General features: G+C 49.5%; 2 long non-coding RNA genes across 2 annotated transcripts; both read left to right on the forward strand.

Moving 5' to 3' along the window:
• Positions 1 to 903: 903 nt before the first annotated feature.
• LOC139364078 (uncharacterized) lies at positions 904 to 3400 on the forward strand. The gene is made up of 3 exons (XR_011625324.1): positions 904 to 1556; positions 2184 to 2290; positions 3376 to 3400. It is a non-coding gene; the product is annotated as an uncharacterized lncRNA (long non-coding RNA).
• Positions 3401 to 11939: 8539 nt separating this feature from the next.
• Positions 11940 to 17301, forward strand: LOC105467396 (uncharacterized). Its single transcript, XR_011625325.1, has 4 exons — positions 11940 to 12075; positions 15018 to 15108; positions 16913 to 17092; positions 17227 to 17301. It is a non-coding gene; the product is annotated as an uncharacterized lncRNA (long non-coding RNA).
• Positions 17302 to 18634: the final 1333 nt, after the last annotated feature.

Here is an 18634-nt window from a genome sequence, read left to right on the forward strand (position 1 = left end):
ATGTCTGCCACTGAAAGAGGAAAGAGATGCAATTGCTTGGATGGGGAAAGCGGGTTTTACTCATTGGTCTCAGCGCCCAGCATGGACCTTGGCATACAACAGGCACTCAATAAATGTCTATTGACTAAACACAGCCACAATGTATCTCATGGACTAAACACAGCCACAATGTATCTCATGGACTACTGCAAATGACAGAAACACAACTCAGACTACTTTAGGAAAAAACAAACAAAGAAAAAACAGGCTTCCAAAATGAGGAGCTCAGTGTGTGGCTCTGGCTTCAGGTACTGCTGAGTCTAGGAGTTCAGGGTGTTACAGGAGCTCAGTGTCTTTGTCCATCTTCCGGGTCTCTGTGCCTCTGCCTTGGCTTCTGCATGTGCGGGACAAGAAGCTCTTGGGGCTGTATTTTTGTTACAGTTTATGATCCCAGCAGACGAGATCTCCCAAGGGTCCATCTAGCCGATCCCCAGGCAGCCCGAGGAGCCGGGGCTGGGTCAGGCTCCCCGTCCTGTAGTGGGGCTGGGACTGGCCCCTTCTCCACACTGAATGAGGTAGTTTCCTACAGGAAAGGCGGCTCATTGTTGGAGGGAGGGAGGGAAAGAAGGGAGGGAAGAAAGGAGGGAGACGGTGCTGCGGCAAGTGAAAGCCAGTTCCATTAAAATCTCCATCTTAGGACACGGATTTGGGGAAGGGGCCGCACTAAACACCCACGGAAGTGCCTGTAATGGCTACTGCCCGCCACGACTCCAGGCCAATCAGCAGCCGCCTACTGTGCTGGCAGGTGATTGGCTCTGGAGAGTCACGTGGCCCAGCCGTGGCCAATGAAACAGAGGGTGCCTTGAGAGTTTTCCGCGTCCGGGAGGGTGCCTGGAGCGAGGCCTCTTCCTCCGTGCAGGGCGCCAGGCCTGCAGGCGATGACTGCGGAAAGGCTGCTGTCATATCGCCCCCAGCCCGTGGACGGCCCCAGCTCGGAGGAGTCAGGCAGCAGGACGCTGGGCCAGGGTCCGCATCCTGAGGCGCTCACAGTCGCCAGGAATGCTGTTGGAATCCGAGGCAGCCGGCGCTAGAGGCAGGAACCACCCTAATTGATTACAGCTGTCATGTTTTCTGCGGCTCCGAACAGAACTGAGACGTCTGTTTCACAATTTACTAGCGGAGTTCATGAGCTTTGACAGCTCGATCATATTTCCGGAAGTGATAAAAATGTTTCTCCTCGGGGAACGTGGGTGCTGGTTCGCGCCACCCCTGCCCGCCCCGTCGGCCCCGCCCTCCAGCCTCGGGGGAGAAAGGGTTTTGCTGCACAGATGGAGTCCCCAGGATGTGCAAATCATATTTATGTGAAAGGAATCCCATTTCCTTATCGACCCCCATAGGACTGCACAGACGCCCGGATCTGCAGACCTGGCTGAGCCTCGGCCCAGTCCAGCCACTGCAGGGCTCCCCGAATTCCAGCTAAGGGGACACTGAGACTGGGGGACCCGCCACGGCAGTCCCAGGGCCCAGCCCGGAGTGAGGGGTCGCCAAAATATTTGCTGCAGCCCACTGGACTTTGGGTAGGAGAGAGGGACGGATGTATGGACTGTGGTGTTTGGATGGACGTATGGAATGATGAGCGTAGCTTCCCGAGCCGTTACCTGATTCTGGGAGAAGTGGTCAGAACTGGCTCTGATTCTTCTAAGGGTATCACAGCATTTTTGCCTCTAGTCAAGGAAGGAGCATTTCCCCACTCCACCCTGAGCTCTGGACACTCTTGGTCCTCTCAGGTGAGGATTCAGTTTGCTAACTCAGGGCCCAACACCCTCACCCAGATGCCCCCAGGCTCTGTTCCAAAAAACTAGGGAGGAAGGAGAGAAGAGGGGAGGTGCGGGACCTGAGCGTGGAAGTCTGTGGCTTTGAGTAAAAGGGGCCGTGTGTGTGTGTATGCATGTGTGTGTGTGGTGTGTGCAGGTGTGAGGGTTTGTGTGAGGGCATGAGGGTGTGTGCACATGTGTGTGGGAGGTGTGTGTGCCTGTGTGCACACCTGGCCCGTGTGTTGTCTGTGCTTGTACGTTGGAATGTAGCATGTGTCTGCGTGTGATGCTGAGACTGCACCTGAGCATGGGGGGCCGTGTGCTCAGAAATGCGGGGTCTCTGGTGCCCTTGCAGAGTCTGCTCTGCATGAAAGGGAAACTCTTCCCTAGGCTCTGAACTCCACGTCTTAGATCCACGTACATCTAATAATCAGAAATCGTTGTCTGCTATGGGCCCCAGGAGCTGTTTCTGAATATTTGAAAACAAGAAGCCCCAGGTAGGCAGCTGAAAGTCACCCCAGCCTCAAAGGAGGGCTGTTTGAAGGATGGGGGTGGGTCTGCTGACTAGCCCAGTTTTGGGATGGGGGTGGTGGCTCCTAGTTCCCTCACCCTCAGCTGCAAGCTCTCCCAACTTTGGGAGGGCCCAGGTCCTCCCCTGTCCGCAGGGTCTGTCAGTCCAGGGTCTCCCACTGATCCTCTTACCTTGGGTCCCGGGGATCCCCTATATTCCTAAACCCTGTAAATCTTATGCTGTTTCCTATGGTTCTCTGGGCATTCTGGTGCTCCCTGACTCAGTTTCCCTTAGATGACCAGGTGGTGACTGGGCACATGGGCCTCAGTGGAGACACCCGCCATCTGCCACAGATAGATTCCTACTGTGGTCAGAGCGATCTTTTTTTTTTTTTTAAAGACAGGGTCTCACTCTGTTGCCCAGGCTGGAGTGCAGTAGCATGATCACAGCTCACTGCAGCCTGACCTCCTGGGCTCAAGCCATCCTCCTGCCTCAGCCTCCCAAGTAGCTGGGACTACAGGCATGCACTACCACACTCGGCTAATTTTTTGATTTTTTGTGGAACAACTTTGTTGTTCAGGCTCGTCTCCAACTCCTGGGCTCAAGCAATCCTCCCGCCTTGGCCTACCAAAAGTGCTGGGATTACAGGCATGAGCCACTGCACCCGGCCCAGAGTGAGCCTTTTAATGGGTTTGGCAAGACATCTTGCTGAGAAGCCAAGGCAGGCCCTCCGCCACAGTGATAGCAGCTGGCCTTCCATGAGCGCTTGCTCTGTGTAGCCGGTTGCCTGCATTCTCTCCCACGAATACTCACAGTCACCTTAGCAGGCAGGTGCCAGGTCTGGGCTCTGAACAAGCCAGATCCACATGACTCCCATCTTCTATTCTGCCCAAATCCCTGCCCCTGGCTGCCCCCCCTCCCCCGCCACTGCAGCCCCATTTCTTGCCTGCTCTATTCCTTCCACATCTCTGACATATTTTCCCTCACTGTCTCATGGGGCAAAGCCATCCAGTGTTGGCCCACCTGGATCCCAGGTAGAGACCACTCTGACCGAGGTCTCTCTCTCTACAGCACTGAGGGAGCTTTTTCCCTTAGACCAGCTCCTCCAGCCTGACTCAGTGGTGCTCAACATCCTGGCCTTGGGCTTGGTGTGGAGCAGGGACCCAGGACACGTGGGAAGAACCAGGTTGGCCCTGAGAGATTCCAGATGAAACTAGTGCTACCAGACCGCCGAGAGCCGACCCCTCGAGGGCAGGGATTGGAGCCCACTGTCTGGCCCAGGACTCTGCTCTTTGCAGCTGGCCACTTGATCAGACGCTTCCCTCCTTCCTGTGTGGCACAGGGTGTAAGGAGCCCCAGAAGCCCCCAGGCTGATGTGCCTGTTGTCAGGAAGTACATTTGCCCAAATTATGGCTATGGAAAGAAAGTCATTAGGTAAAGAAAAGCCCTTTTCCCTCCAAGAGGGAGGGGAAAGAACCTTGCAGGGATGGCTCCAGCCCAGCATTGCGGAGAACCTCTTTTCACTTGTATCAGGCTCACAGCATGCCAGACTCTGTGACACAGCCCCCGGGTGACTGCTCTGCTTTCTTCCTGCCTCTGTGTGCTTTAGAAAGTCTCACTTATTTATAATTTTTCTCTTACAAGTGCTGCTGCTCACCTTTGCTGCCAGCCGGGGGCTGCAGGGATGTAGCAGGAGAAGGCTTTAGTGGGTATCACATCCCAGCTCGAACCACTGGCTGCTGGGTGGCCCTGTCACAACAGCATTCAGACATCAGGCATCCCCTGTAAGATGAGGGTCTTGGACAAATTCCTTTCTAAGCCCCTTTTTACTCAGGCATCCAAAGACAATTTATAACTCTAGGAATTGTGCTGAGCTCCCTCTTCCTGATAGCCACTGGCTGCTTTTCCTTCTCAAGTGGCCTGGACAATATTTGAAAGAATACAAGATGATTACTGGTACAGAAACAGACACATAGATCAATGGACTAGAATAGAGAATCCAGAAATAAAGCTGCACACCGACAACCATCTCATCTTCAACAAACCTGGCGAAAAGCAATGGGGAAAGGACTCTCCATTCAATAAATGGTTCTGGGATGACTGGCTAGCCATATGCAGAAGATTGAAACTGGACCCCTTCTTTCTACCATATACAAGAATTAAGATGGATTAAAGACTTAAATGTAAAACCCAAAACTATAAAAATCCTGGTGGACAGCCTAGGCAATACCATTCAGGACACAGGGATGGGCAAAGATTTCATGATGAAGATGCCAAAAGCAATTGCAACAAAAGCAAAAATTGACACATGGGATCTAATTAAAGAGCTTCTGCATAGCAAAGGAAACTCTCAACAGAGTGAACAGACAACTACAGAATGGGAGAAAATTTATGCAAACCATGCATCCAACAAAGATCTAATATCCAGCATCTATAAGGAACTTAAACAGATTTACCAGAAAAACAGCCAACCCACCCCTTTAAAAAGTGGGCAAAGAACATGAACAGACACTTTTCAAAAGAAAAATACATGCGACCAACAATCATATGAAAAAAAGCTCAGCGTCATTGATCATTAGAGAAATGCAAATCAAAATCACAATGAGACGGCATCTCACACTAGTCAGAGTGACCATTATCAAAAAGTCAAAAAATAACAGAGGCTGGCGAGGTTGCAGAGAAAAAGGAACACTTATACACTGTTGCTGGGAGTGTAAATTAGTTTAACCATTGTGGAAGAAAGTGTGGCGATTCCTCAAAGACCTAAAAACAGAAATACCATTCCATCCGGCAATCCTATTACTGGGTACATACCCTAAGGAATATAAATTGTTGTATAATAAAGACACATACACACATATGTTCATAGCAGCACTACTCACAATAGTAAAGACATGGAATCAACCTAAATGCCTGTCAACGATAGACTGGATAAAGAAAATGTGGTACACGTACACCGTGGAATACTATGCAGCCATAGAAAAAGAATGAGTTTGTTTTTTTGTTTTTTTGTTTTTTTTTGATATCAGTGCTACTATTGTCCTCCCTTTTACAAATATGGACACAGGCACGACAGAACAAGCTCTTACTTGCTTACACAGTTCATAAGTGGTAGCGCAAGATTCAGCCTTGGCAACCTGGCCCCAGAGCCTGAATGCAGCGGTGACTGTGCTCTTTCCCTAGGAGGAGGAAGGAGTGGGGCTTCAGAGGTCCACAGCCCTGAGCTTAAATCCCACCTCTGCAGCTTCCTGGCAGTGTGAGCACTATGGACACCCCATTGCAGGAATCCTGCCTCACAGGGCTCTGTGGATGTTTGCTGGGGGACAGCCAGGGAGCTCAGGCAGGGCCAGCTGGGGGGATTGCCCATGAGGCTCTGCTAGGGATTACAGCAGAGGGGACAGGGGCTCTGGGAACATCAGGCTCTCCAGGGATCCCAGCTGGCCCAGGAAGAGGGAGGGCTTTCAGCCTTAGGGCAGAGTCTGGGCAGCTCTTCTGGCTCCAGGCTGTCTATTCACCCCTTGCACTCATGTGAGCACTGGGTCTAGGAGGGAAGGAGCTTAGCACACTGATGGTGGCAGCAAAATTGAGAGCAAACGCTTCACCAATGTCCAGCCCAGGCCTCTCCTGATCAGTAATGGCAACATATAGAAATTTCAAGGCCGGCTACCACGTACTGCTCCGGGAGCTTTTTGCAGGTACCAGCCCATTCAGTCCTTACACACCCACTGAGGCAGGCAGGACCATCCCCATTTCACCGGGGAGGACAACTGAGGCATGGCGAGACAGCAGCTGCTTGTCCCCTGCACTTGCTACTCAGAGCCTGTGCAGTGCTGTCAGGGGCTTCCCAGGCTCACAGCTCAGTGGCTGTCCACCAGGTTCAGAGGAGTGGCTTGAAAACCCTCCTTGTACATGTCTGTGGGTGACAGTGAGTGCAAGGCACCCCAGGAGTCACAGCGGAGAGTTGTCTGGACTAGGAGTCAAAGGTGATCACTGAGCCAATTTCAAAGTCCTCAGACCCTATCTGGGGGCCTCCAGGGGTTGTGGGGTTCACCTGTTATTTCCTCTTCCTTTGGCTCATCTGAGGGTGGGTGCTGGAAGTCTGTAGACATGAGGCTCACAGACAGTGGGTTGGTGAGGGCGGCACATATTCTGAAAAGGAAGTGCCAACCCCCAGGACTTCAGGTGCAGCCCAGGCAGACGTGTGCAATCACTTGGACTCAGGCGGGACAGTGTCTGGGATGCCAGGCAGGGTAGTAAATGCAGTCAGGCGTGCCCTTGGGAGCTCAGCTGCCTGGGGTGGAATCCCAGCTTGTCTCCTGCCACCTGGGTCATGTAACTGCCCATGCCTCAGTTTCCTCATCTGCAAAATGGGAGTTATAATCAGGCCTTCTTTGGAGTGCTGCTGTAAAGATGCACTTAGGGGGCCCAGCTGCAGAAAGCACCATGTGTCAGCTTTTCCTGGGGTGAGCTCCTCCAAGCCTGCCCGCCCTAACCTTGGCCCTGTGGACCACCCTGGGCGAGAAGGGCCTGAGATCTTCCCACAGAAGAGCCTCTCGGAGAAGCCTGACAACGTGCCAGCGCCAGGGTGCCTCTTTTTTGGGAGAACAGGGAAATGGGATTGGGTTCTGTTTTCTATGCTAAATTATGACATATTTCAAACATACCGAAAAGTATAACCCCATCCATGCCCACTACTCAGATTCAATGCAGAGCAACATTTGCTTTTGGTTTTTAAACAGGAAATAAACATTTGATTCGGCTGGAACCCCACTCCCTCGCCGTTGCCCCATCCTCTTTCAGAACTCATTCCCCTCTCTCTCCCTGGATGAGACACTCTTTTGAGGTTGATTACCACATTTCCTGTAGATGTTTTTATGTTTTTACTGTGTACATCCATAAATCCATTTGAGATTATTTGTGTACTTTTTCATACACATCGGTTCGCACATATCCTTCTGCAAATGGCTTTTTCCACTCCACATAATTTTCTTTTATTGAGGTAAAATTCACGCAACATAGAATTAAGCATTCTAAAGTGTATGCTTGAGAGGCACTCAGCACATTCACAACGCAGTGTGGCTGTCACCTCTATCTAGTTCCGAAATATTTCTGGCACCCCTAAAGGAGACTTCATACAATTAAGCAGTACACCAGCCCCCTGACCCGGAGTCCCCCTTCAGACAACCACCAATCTGCTTTCTGTCTCTGGATTTATCTCTGCTGGAAATTTCACATAAATGGAGTCTCCAATAGCCATGTGATACCTCTGAGGCTCACCCATGGTGGGACGTGTTGATCCAGCTCCTTCATCCTAGCTGCTGTGAGGAGTCCACTGCTCTGTAGACCACAGGTGAACCCAACTACGCCCAACCCCTTGCATGCCATTCCAGGGCTTCACCAGTGGGGGGATTCTCCTTGTGCTTCTGGGGAAGGTCCCCGGTCCAGATTCTCTGATTTCCTAATGCTGCCTAACAGACCACTCAGAACTCAGTGGCTTAAAGCAACCTGTTGATTATTTGTCTTGCTTCTGTGGCTTAACTGGGGTCAGCAGGCTGTTCTGCTGGTCTCACTCACAGTCAGATGGCAGCTAGAGTGGAAGGCTCAGGGGGACACTGGGATGGCTTGGCCTCTCTCCCTCTCCCCGTGGCCACTCCAGCAGAGTAGCTGGTCCATCCATTGGGGTTCTGGGTCCACAGAAGTATGAAAGCAGAAACTGCCAGGCTTCCCTATGGCCCGGACCCAGACACCCAGGCTGTGCCTTCCCCTGGTTAAAGCAAGACACAAACTCACCCAGCACCAATGTGGGAGGGGCCCACACATGCGTGGCTACTGGGGGCCATCCCTGAGACCACACTGGGCTACAGGGCTCACAGTAGCTTCGCCAAGTTGTGGGTGTGGGCGCGTCCAGTGTCCTGGAATGCTGCTAAGCTGTTCTCCCAAGCGAGCCTCCTGTCCTGCACTCCAGCTTCTCTGTGTCTTGGACCCTTCGGTGTCACCTGTTTGGTGTGGAATGTGTGCCATTGTCATGTTTGTCATTTTTGTTTGCTTCTCCATGATTCCTGGTGAAGGTGTATGAGTTTCCTGTTGCTGCTGAAACAAATCAGCACCACTTAGTGGCTTCAAGCAACATAGATGCTGTACTCTTTTACAGTTCTGGAGGCCAGATGTCTGACACGGGTCTCACTGGGCAAAGCAAGGTGTCGGCAGGACTGCACCCTCCTGAAGACTTTAGGTAAGAATGTTTTTCTTCTCCCTTCCCAGCTTCTCGAGACACCTCTCCTTGGCTCGTGCCTCCTTCCTCCATCTTCAAAGCCAGCAGTGCAGTGTTTTTAAATCTCTTTCCTTTGCTATGGAGACTTCTGTGGCGACACTGAGCCCACCCAGGTCATCCAGGATGCTTTCCCCATCTCAAAGTCCACTTCACCACATCGGCAAAGCCACTTTTGCCATACGCGGTGACACAAAAATAGCTTCTGGGGATTAGGATGGGACATCTTTGCTGAGTGTGGAAGGTGGCTCTCCCCGACGTGTGGTTGTGGGCCACTCCCTTTTTCACTAGGCAGTCAGCAGTTTTCACTCTGTCGTCTCTCTATTGTGTTGTAGACATTCACTGTGTGCAGACATCCCTGGTATCCTGGGGGATCGGTTCCAGGCCTCCCACAGATACCAATATCCACAGATGCCCAAGTCCCTGATCTAAAGTGGTATGGTATTTGCTTATAACCTATGCACATCCTCCCTGTGCTTTAAATCATCTCTAGATTGTAATAGACAATATAATGTAAATGCTATGTGCGTAGTTGTTAAAGGGTATATTTCAAACTCGTATTATTATTTATTTGGAGATGACATCTCACTCTGTCGCCCAGGCTGAAGTGCACGGGTGCGATCTTGGCTCACTGTAACCTCTGCCTCCCTGACTCAAGCATTCTCCTGCCTCAGCCTCCTGAGTAGCTGGGATTACAGGTGCATGCCATCACGCCTGGCTAATTTTTGTATTTTTAGTGGAGACAGGGTTTCACTGCATTGACCAGGGTGGTCTTGAACTCCTGACCTCAGGTGATCCACCTGCCTTGGCCTCCCAAAGTGTTGGGATTTATAGGCATGAGCCACTGCACCCGGCCTATTATTATTATTTATTTTAAAAAATATTTTTGATTCTCAGCTAGTTGACTCTGAGGATGCAGAGCTATCTGCAGATACAGAGGGCTGGCTGCATATCCTCCCATGGCTTACGTGTGCCAGGAATATGCTTCCAGTGTTGGCCTTATCCCTTTCTAACAAACAGGGAAACAACTGGCACCCTCAAATTTGGTTTTTGAGGAGAGTTTAAGAGAGGGACTAACAGCAAAGGCACTGAGAAACCAACAGGGGCTGCTGCAGTTCCCCAAGCAGGCACTGAGCCACAGCCCTGCCATCCCCAGGTCTGGAAGGAGACGGAGCTGCGTGCAGAAAGCTGCCCAGCTGGTCTTATGCAAGCCCACGTGGTGCTGTCGAAGGGTCCTGGGACTAAGATTCCTCACCTGGCCCTTCTCAGCCCTACAGCCTCCTGCCTGGGCTCCTGCTGGCCAAGTCCCAAGCCCTCCCACAGGGCCCAAGGAAGAGAGCTGTGGCTGGAGAGTCCAGACGACCACCTGTCTCATAGGGCAGAGAGATGCAGAGGTGACCACAGGTGTGCAGGGACAGGGGAAATGCAGTGCATGTCCCAGCTTTGTGATAGCATCTTCTGTTCCAGAGAAAATGTCAATTTGGTCATATAGCAATATTTCCTTTATGAGTGCTTTTTTTCCTGTTTTAAATAGGACAGTTTTCCCTATCCTAAGATTATGTAACACCACGAAGACATTATTTTAAAAAGTTGTATATACATATACAATTTGTTATATATACACACAATTTATTATATATATGTATGCATGTCTATGTATAATTTTTAATTGTGGTAAATTAAAAATCCCCAGAACTGTCTTCATCTTACAAAACTGACACTCTACACCCATTAAATTGCTCTCCACTCTCCCTTCTCTCTCTGCCCCCACCCATGGCAACCAGCATTGTACTTTCTGTTCCTATGAATTTGACTACTCTAAGTACCTCATGTAAGTAGAATCATACTGTATTTGTCCTTTTGTGTCTGGTTAATTCCACTTAGCATAATGTCTTCAAGATTCACCTGTGTTGCAGCTTGTGTCAGGATTTTACTCCTTTTCATGGATTAATAATATTCCATTGTATGGAGAGACCACATTTTGTTTATCCATTCACCAGTCACTTGGGTTGTGTGTTAGGCCGTGCTTGCATTGCTATAAAGAAATACATGAGACTAGGCAATTTATAAGAAAAAGGTTTAACTGGCTCCTGGTTCTGCAGGCTGTACAGGAAGCATAGTGCCAGCATCTGTTTCTGGGGAGGCCTGAGAAAGCTTTTATTCATGGTGGAGGTGAACCAGCAGCGAACATTTCACATGGTGAAAGCTGGAGCAAGAAAGAGAGTGAGGGGTGGGGGATGCCACACTTTGTAACATCCGGGTTTCACAAGAACTCACTCACTATTGCAAGGGTATCACCCAACCATGAGGGATCCGCCCCCATGACCCAAACCCCTCCCACCAGGCCCCACCTTCAACACTGGGGATCACAATTCATCACGAGATTTGGGCAGGACATTCAAACCATATTAGGTTGCTCCCACATTTTAGCTACTGTGAACAATGCTGCTATGAGCGTGAGTGTACAAATATCTCTTCAAAACCCTGCTTTGAATTCTCTGGGGTATATACCCAGAAGTAGAATTGCTGGATCATATGGCAATTCTATTTTTAGTGGTTTGAGGAACCTCCATACTGTTTTCTATCACACCATTTTACATTCCCACCAAACTGCACAAGGGTTTCAATTTCTCCACATCCTCCCCAACACTTACCTTCTGTCTTTCTAAAAAATATAGTAGCATCCTGATGGGTGTGAGGTGGTGTCTTGTTGCAGCACACAGATACTCTTCTATGTATTTTTCTAGAAGTTAGAGCAGTTTGTTGTTCATATTCAGGTCTTTATCGACGGGCTACTTATTTCTGAGGATTGCGTGGGATTCCTCCACTGTGCTTTTCTCCTCATTGGTCCCCAGGAGATTTATGGAGCAGACGTTCGTTCCCGCTGATGACTGACAGTCCCTCTGCTGCAAGCCGCGCCCCCACATGCTGAAGAGCCTCTCTGCGGGCTCTGCTCTATCCTGCGGTCTACCTGTATATTCTGCGTGTTGCTGGGCCTCCTCATTCTGACTGTAAGTCGCTCTGTTCCCTTATGCTGGACTTGGCAGAATGTTTTTTCCAAAGGTGCCAGCCGCCATCTTTCTTTTCCCCATGCTCTTTCCACAGTGTGACCTTGGGACTTCTTCTATCAAATGGGGGTCCATGCCCCCTACCTGGAGCCAGGCAGACTCCTGTGACTGCCCGGACAAATGGAATTTTCAGAAGTGATGCTCTGTAACTTCTGAGGCTTAGCTGTCACAATGCCACCCGTGGATTCTCTTGGGATGCTCACACAGAGGGCAGGCTGACCTGTGGTCAGGAAGCCAGGTTGCCTGGAGAGATACCATGTGGGTATTCCAGCTTCAGGCCTCGGGAGTTCCCAGCAGCCAGCCAGCCAAGGCCACCAGAAATGTGAAGCCCTCGAGATGACACAGCCCAACAGCCATCTGACTGCAACTTTGAGAGAAACCTCCAGCACGAACCATCCGGCAGAGCCCAGTCAGCCTCCAGAGCTTCAAGAAATGGTGATAACATCCTTGCTGTTGGTTTAAGCCACTGTGTTTTGGGGTGATCCATTGCATATGAATAAATAACAAAATCACTGACCTTATTTTTCTTCATAACACCTTCAAACTATTTAATGTTGACTTCTTATTACCACCCAAAGCTTATGTGTTTATTATTGTTCTCCCCTAAGCTGAGTGTGAGCTCCATTTGGGTGGGATTTTGCTGGTACTGTTTCCCGTGGAGCAGGAATCATGACTGGCTCATTTTAGGCCTTGAATAAATATTTGTCAAAGGAAGGAATGGGAGCATAATGTCTCTCCAATTATTTCTTCTCCAAAATTTCTCCTGGCTACGCCTGGTCCTACTCTTTCATGTGAATGCTGGGATACACTTGTAAATAGCCCTCTTGGGATTTTGTGTGGAATTGCATTGAATTTAGAGATGAATCTGGGAAGACCAACAGTAGGCAAACTCCTGCAACCAGTGGAACTTTTAAGTGGAATCTTCTCTGGGCCTTCAGGGTATTCCATACAAGAATAGTGCTTTGTGGTTTCTGGTTCTGTATTGCCCTTAGAGGAGGATGGGTCCCCACTGGGATGGCTGTGAAGGTCGGGGTGCAGCCACAGGCAGGGGTGGTTAGAGAGGGCTCAAGTTCTTTCTCCAGGGAGAGTGCTGGGGGGCTGGGACATGTAGTACACATGGGGCAGAGCCTGGTGCTGTCCTCACTGCTGTGCACGTGGAGCTGAAGCCTGTTGCTGCCCTCACTGCTGTGCACGTGGAGCCGGACCCTGGCGCTGCCCTCACTGCTGTGCATGTGGAACTGGAGTCTGGCGCTGCCCTCACTGCTGTGCATGTGGAACTGGAGCCTGGCACTGCCCTCACTGCTGTGCACGTGGAACTGGAGTCTGGTGCTGCCCTCACTGCTGTGCACGTGGAGCAGGAGCCTGGTGTTGCCCTCACTGCTGTGAATGTGGACCTGGAGCCTGGTGTTGCCCTCACTGCTGTGTTTGGCAGTCCTGAACTCTGCCCAGAGTATCAGGATTGGGCCCAGTAGTTCCAAAAAGTGGAGGAGGAAGTCCAGGCCAGGGAACACAGGGCTGCGGCCAAGATGGAGCTGGAACCCAGCATCTTCCTTCAGGTGATTAGGCCATCATGATGTAGAAGCAGCCTCTCAGCACAGATACCCTCCTCCTTCCCCCTCTGCTTATGTGCATGGCGCTTTCCTATCTCTCCCCTGGGCCTTCAAGGTAAAGGGTCAACTCCATACAGTGTCTTCCAGCCTCACCTTTTGTCCTTGCCCTCTCCCTCCCTGGTCTCGTGGACTTCACTGCCATTGCCGACACCTGCCAGGATGTCGACACCTGCCAGGATGGCCCTCGCTGCCAAGGCTCCATACACGACATTTCTTCCATCCCGGAGGTTTTCCCCCAATTCTTCTTCATGATACAGCTCCTCCAGGAAGCCCTCCCTCACCTCCCTCCTTGGGTTTCCCACCTCTCAGGCTTTCTGTGTTGTTGATTTCTGTTTCTCCAGCTGTCCTGCCTGCTCTGTTGGGATGGCACTGGGGACAGGGACAGGCCTGGTGGGCATCAGGGACTCAGCAAGGCTGTAGAGAGTGATGATGTTATGTGGTATACCCCTATACGTGCTCACACACATGTGCAAAGACATGTACACATTAGACATTACACATCCTCACACATGAACACACATGCAGACACACATGCACAATCACACATGCATATGCACAAAAGCACACACATGTGCAGATACTTGCACATTACACACATGAACACATGAACACAGACAACACACACATCACATACAGGCACGCACCTGCATTACATCTCTGATTGAATGACGTGTTTTGCAGTTTCTTGGCCTTTGTATATACAGCTACGTCTCCCTGGTACCTTCCTCTGCCCAGCCCTGGCCATGACCTCCCTGAGTCACTGGTGCACTGTGGTGGCAAGCGTCCACTGCTGCCTATACAGTGCTCAGCCCAGGGACAAGCACACATCTGCCCGTTTCTCCACCACCCTCAGCCCCTGGTAACTACCCTTCTACCCTCTGCTTCGATGAGTTCAACTTTTTTAGATTCTACACGTAAGCGAGGTTGTGCGGTATTTGTGTTCCTGTGTCTGGTGTATTTCACTTAACATGATGTCTTCTAGGTTCATCCATGTTGTCAAAAATGACAGGATTTCATTCTTTTTTTATGGCTGAATACTATTCTGTTACATACATGTATCACATTTTCTTTATTTATTCAGTGATGGACATTTAGGCTGGTTCTGTATCTTGGCTATTGTGAATAGTGCTGCAGTGAACCTGGGAGGGCAGAGCTGTTTTTTGGCATACTGATTTCATTCCCTTTGGATATATACCTGGAAGTGGAATTGCTGGATTATACGGTAGTCTATTTTTAATATTTTGAGGAACCTCCGTACTTTTTTCAATATTGGCTACACCAGTTTACATTCCCACTGACAGTGTTGCAAGGGTTATCTTTCTCCATATTCTGGCCAACACTTGCTGTCTCTTTTGGTTTTTGACAGCCACTGTAACACGTGTGAGATGATGGCTCATTGTAGTTTTGATTTGCATTTTCCTGATGATTAGTGATGTGGGGCATTTTTGTTTTCACATATGCTCACCCCTCTGTGTACACAGCGGATTGGGTCCAGGGCTCGCGGATTTACAAAATCTGAGTGTACTCAGGTCCCTCAGTTGGCCCTGTGGAACTCAAATAGACAAAAAATCAAGTTAGCCCTCTGTATATGCAGGTTTCACATCCTGCAAATGCTGTATTTTTGACCTGTGTTTGATTGAAAATATTCTACAGATAAGTGGACCTTTGCAATTCAAACCTGTATTGTTCAAGGGTCAGCTGTATCTGTTGGCCATTTGTATGTTTTCTTTTTGAAAGATGTTGATTTTTTTTTTTTTTTTTTTTTAGAGATGGGGTCTTGCCATGTTGCCCAGGCTGGTCTTGAACTCCTGACCTCAAGCGATCCTCCTACCTCAACCTCTCAAAGCTGGAATTACAGGTGAGCCACCAGCTTCAGCCTTTGCCCTTTCTTTAATTTGGGTTATTTGTTTGGTTGCAATTAACTTTTTTTGTTTCTTATATACTTCAGAGATAAACCCCTCATCAGATATTTTCTCCCATTCTTTAGGTTGCCTCCTCCCTCTGGTGATTGTTTCTTTTGCCTTTTAGTTTGATGCAATCTCCTTTGTCTATTTTTGCTTTTGGGGTCATATTTATGAGCCAGTTCCTTGCAGTAAATTGAAGTGTCTCTCTCTCTCTCTCCCCCCCCATTAGCTATGTTTCGCTGGATAACCCAGACTAACACATAATTTAAAATGTTACTTTTTCTTTGTTTATAATGAATTATATAGCAAATAAGCACCATGACAAGTTGAGATGCCATGGAAGAAAGGAAAAGGCTTTATATTTGGTACCTTTAGTGGCACCCTCCCCTGCTTTTTGAAAAGGACCCCACATTTTCATTTTGCACTGAGCCCTGCAGCTTATGTAGCTGGCTGTGCTGATGGTCATTTCTTCCTTAGCCCCAGGTCATCAGATGCAGTCTCTGGAGAGTCTGGGGGCCTCTGTCTGGCCACAGGCATTCAACCATTTCTGGAAATTGGAACTGAAGACCTCAGGGACCATGGCTTCATTGTTCTCAACCCATCCTTTGAGCTCTGAGACTGCTCCTCCCAGGGCCTCAGATTATACCATTGTCCACTCTTCCTCCACTCAGGGCTGTTATATTTAGAAAAATAAACAAACAACCCAGACTGTCCAGCTGAATGTGAATTTCAGATAAACAACAAATCATTGTTTAGCACAAGTGTGTCCCAGATACTGCATGGGGTATACTTATACTAGAAACATTTTGTATTAATTGTTTATCTGAAATTCAGATTTAACTGGGTGTCCTGTACTTTATTCAGCAGCCCTTACCCCTGCCATCCCCCCAACCCCCCAAGCCTTTCACTGCCACAGCACCACCCTGCCCCCTCTTCCCTTCCCCTGGCCCCACCCCCCTATCTCCTACCCTCGGCCTAGCCCGGAACTCACCATCTCCAGCCTGAACCTGTGTCTGCCTCATGCCCTGGCCTCCCTGCCTCCAGGATTCCACTTACCAAAGCCACTGTTTTTGCTGTTTTGCATTTTATTTTTCTGCCATAAGAGGAATACACATTCACTATAGAAAAATCACAGGCTACATAGAAGCAACAAGAAGAAAGTAAGAAAACGCTCATAATCCCACCCACACAAAGACAACTACTGCGAATACCTCGGGGTACATTTTTTCTAGAGCTGTATGTGTGTGAGTGTCTCTGCAGATACTTAAAAAAGAGCACACACACTCACTGCCCCAGTTCGGACCTGCTGTCCTATAAGCTGAGTTTTCCTGTCACCCTAGAGTGCAAAATCTCAGTGTCCTGAGTTGTTTTAGCCTCTGGAAGGGATGCTGGGGAGCCTGAAGTGAAACCCCCAGACACTGGGGTCAGACAGGCTTATGGTCAAAACCACTTTCTAGTATATGACCTTGGTATTGGTTTGCTGGGCCTGCTATAGTAACATACCACAGGTGGGCGGCTTGAACAAAAGAAATTAATTTTCTTACAATTATGGAGGCTGGAAATTTAAGACCGAGATGTCAGCCAGGATGGTTTCTATTGAGGTCTGTTTTGGCTTGTAGATGGCCGCCTTCTTACTGTGTCCTTATATGGCCTTTCCTTTGTGTGTCTGTATCCTGATCTCTTCTTATAGGGACACCAGCCATGTTGGATCAGGGCCCACCCTAATGACCTCATTTCAACATTCTCACCTCTTTCTAGGCCCTATGTCCAAATAACCCTCATTTCCTCAGAAATGCAGGTTAGGACTTCAACATGACTTCTGGGGGAACAAAGACTTTTGGGGAACAAAGTCTTTGGAGGAACACAGGTCAGCCCGTGACGCCTTGCCCAGCTCACTCCAAACATGCCGAGCCTCAGTGTCTTCATCAGTGAAATGGGGTGAGTGATCACATTCATCTAAGAGGAGTGTTAGGATGACCAAATCAGGCCGTCCTGATAACTCACTTGCGTAGCACTTGGCCCCTGGAGCAAGTGCGCCAATGTCACTTCCTACTCTTCTTGCTCCCCTGCAGGTGGATCAGAGGGGTCCATGGACCTCCTGGTACCTCTTCACCCCTTTGTTTACCAGTTTGGTTATTCCCTCCAGGTAAGTTCCTAGAGGAGAGTTGCTGGGTGGAAGGTGGAGAGGCCAGCCTGAGCCCTGAAAGTACACCTGCCTACCCTCATCGGGGTGGGTAGATGGATGTGCCCCTAGTCCCATCCTCGGGCCTCCCATGGCTCCTCCCCATCTGACTGCCTGCCCCACCTTCCTGTCTGAGGCTCCTGTCCCCAAAGGCTCAGCAGAGTTGCAAGCTGGTTCCTAAGGCTCTTCCCAAGCTGGCTGGGCCCTTCTGCCTCTCCTCCTTTTTACTGCCCTTGTCACCCTGCTGCTTTGTAGCCACACTGGGGACTCCTTGCTTTCTGAACACGACATATGCCTTCAGGCCTCCAGGGCTTTGCACTGGCAGTGCCCTCTGCCAGGGATGCCCTTCCTTCTATCTATGCCGTCCCGGGAAGCCATCTGTGCCTTCAAGGGGCAAATAAGACCCTTTCTATGAACTCTTTTAATGCCCCTCCTCCCTCTCCTTGCTCAAGGCTAAACCATCTGCTAAGGCCACACTGGACCTTGAAAAGATACTAATTGTGAGGGTGATGATGACTGCGACACCAGCAATGGCTGTCTCCTCACCCTGCTCCCCACTGATCCCAGCATTCCTCAAGGGGCCTCAGCCATCCGGATGGTGCCAGGCACAAATCAGCCTGCAGGTGAAGACCTGCTCGGATTAGACGGATTGACAGGTGAGGGGGCCAGGGTGGGAGAGGCATGAGAACAGAGTGTGTGTGTGTGTGTGGGGGGGGGGGTGTCATCAAACACTATGTGGCGTGATCCCAATTAGGGAAAATATGTCTGAGAATGTGCTTGTTCTCATCTGAGAATATGACATATCAGATGATCAATATGTGAAATAGAATCTGGAGAGAAACACACCCAACAGTCAACAGGGGCTGTCCTGGTTGAGGGAGGAATGGTGATGATCAGGTGGTGGCTTGCAAACATTTTCGATCCCTCAGGAGAAATACGCTTCATTTCAACCACCTGGTACACACACATACATATGCTCACACATACACTCCCACATACACATAGGCACACACACACTCACACATGATATGTATAACTGAAGCCAAAGTTGCAGAAACTCCAGCTACCCTAGGTGAAATATACGCTGCTATTCTTACTGTGTTTATTTTATTTCATCCTTCCAAATGCTTGACTTGAGCTGATAAATTGATTTCATGCCCTGCTGCTGGGCCCTGATGAATAGTTTGAAAGCTCCCGCTCTGAGGGAGGCTTTGCATTTTCTGCTCTGTTCTTCTGTATTTAAAATTTAATATGGAGGATGGATTCAACCATTGTCTTTGTAATTTTTCACTTAAAAA

This window comes from Macaca nemestrina, chromosome 7 (genome assembly GCF_043159975.1).
Source record: "Macaca nemestrina isolate mMacNem1 chromosome 7, mMacNem.hap1, whole genome shotgun sequence".
Taxonomy (NCBI): Eukaryota; Metazoa; Chordata; class Mammalia; order Primates; family Cercopithecidae; genus Macaca; species Macaca nemestrina.